The following is a 2,500-nucleotide window of genomic DNA, read 5'->3' on the forward strand; positions in this document are numbered from 1 at the left end:
TAGATTCTATTTAGCTAGAAATGTATTTTTTTTTTTCAGTTGAAAATTCCCAATAATAATGATACTTATTAGAATTAGGGGGGGGCGGGTTTCATGTCAATGGCAAAATACCTCATTTGTTGCAACACTCCTTTAAACAATAAAAAAGGTTTCTCTTGAACTAAGAAGGGGAAGGAAGAAAGCGAGTCAGTGTGATAATTCCTCATCCTCAAATTAATCCTTCCCATGGATTATTGTCCCAACAAATAAGTAATTGTAGGGGTGAAATCTTGATATAATTCGAAAAAGCGAGGAGTAAGTCCCAAGCCATAAAATAAGAAAAAAAAAATACACAATTCTCATGTTTATAGGATTAAACAAAGGGATTCGCAAATAAAAGTGCCAATGCTACAACCAGCCCATAAATTGTTAAAGCTTCCATAAAAGCCAAACTAAGCAATAAAGTACCTCGTATTTTTCCCTCTGCCTCGGGTTGTCTCGCGATACCTTCTACAGCTTGGCCCGCAGCAGTACCTTGACCAACTCCAGGTCCAATAGAAGCAAGCCCGACAGCCAACCCAGCAGCAATAACGGAAGCGGCAGAAACCAGTGGATTCATGATAAGTTCCTCGCACCAAAATAAAGAAATGGTTAATGATACAATCATCCAATGAATTTTTACTTAATTATATTATTCCATCACTAAGATTCAACCTGCCCAAGTAACTAAGAACTCCGAATGGAAGTGAGAATATTATTGAACCGTCAGAACTATTTCGATATCTTTTTTTTAGTTCCTATCCACTGGATTTTTTTGAATCCGCGCATACTTTGTTCTTCCATTTCTTTTTTTCTAACCCATTCTTTGCTTTGAATTCTTCGTTTTGTCTTTATTTTATCTCTTTATTCATTCAATTCAGAGTCAAAGACGAAACAGAAGAACTTCTATTCTTCTATTGGAATCCCTATCTAAATCCACAGTAGTAGGGTGGATTAGATATATTTTGAGTTCATATATAACTAGTCAATATCTAATATCCCATATACATGTGTTTCTTACATAACGTAAACCAACTATTCATATCTTAGATTCAATCGGATTCTAGAATTATTCCTCAAAGGATGGACAAGAGTTGGCTTATAGCCATTAGATTCCATATACCTAATTCTACCCCCCCTTTTTTTTCTAATCATTTTTTATATCGTTTTTTGTCAATTCGTCCCTTCCTTTTATTTATCATTATCTCACACGGATACAATCTAAATAAATAGACGAATTCATTAGACCAAATCATTGCATAAAAATAAAAAATCAATATCAATATTTGATTGAGCTAAGTTCATGCAATTTATTTTATTATTTATTAAAATTTTCTTTTGGTCAATCGTTGCATTGAATGAAATCGACTGAAATGGGAATCATTCTATAGAAAGAACAGCTTTTTTTAAATCATAGACCCTAAATTGATACCATAAGAATTCCTATTCAAATTAGGACTCATAATATTGAAATTGAATAAACCAAAACAATATCAATATAAAGATAATATTCATTGAAGGGAAATAGGATATAAATATAAATAAAAAAAAAATGGACCAAACCAAAATTTTAGGAAAAAGTTAGATTAGATCTCTTTCCTTTTTTTTTTATTACAATTCTCTAATATCATAATCTTTTTTGTTATTACTCTAGACCGTCGTATTTGTATATTTATGGTCCCTAAGTAAATAGATTATCTTGAGTTGCGCATACATTGCATTGGACTAAGCTAAGCTAAAAAAAAAAAGGCTAGACTATTTCAAAAACAAAAACTAGTCAATGATGACCCTCCATGGATTCGCCTATATAAGCCGCAGCTAAAGTTGCAAAAATAAGAGCTTGAATCCCACTTGTAAATAATCCAAGGAACATGACAGGTATAGGAACGGCTGAAGGTACTAAAGAAACAAGAACAACAACTACTAATTCATCAGCTAATATATTCCCGAAAAGTCGAAAACTAAGTGATAGGGGTTTTGTGAAATCTTCTAAAATGTTAATGGGTAAAAGAATTGGAGTTGGTTGAATGTATTTACTGAAATACCCTAATCCTTTTTTGGAAAGACCCGCATAGAAATATGCTACTGACGTGAGTAAAGCTAAAGCAACAGTAGTATTTATATCATTCGTGGGTGCGGCTAACTCTCCATGAGGTAATTGTATGATTTTCCAAGGTAAAAGAGCACCCGACCAGTTAGAAACAAAAATAAATAGAAACATAGTTCCAATAAAGGGAACCCATGGACCATATTCTTCTCCAATCTGAGTTTTGCTCACGTCTCGAATGAATTCAAGAACATATTCGAAGAAATTTTGACCGTCGGTTGGAATGGTTTGTGGATTCCGAACAGCGATAACGGCGGAACCTAATAAGATAGCAATTACAACCCAAGAAGTAATAAGTACTTGAGCATGGACTTGGAAACCTCCTATTTGCCAATAGAAATGTTGGCCTACTTCCACACCAGAGATATCGTATAA

Source organism: Durio zibethinus, unplaced genomic scaffold (assembly GCF_047325235.1).
Source record: "Durio zibethinus cultivar Kanyao isolate XHJ-2024 unplaced genomic scaffold, ASM4732523v1 HiC_scaffold_184, whole genome shotgun sequence".
Classification (NCBI taxonomy): domain Eukaryota; kingdom Viridiplantae; phylum Streptophyta; class Magnoliopsida; order Malvales; family Malvaceae; genus Durio; species Durio zibethinus.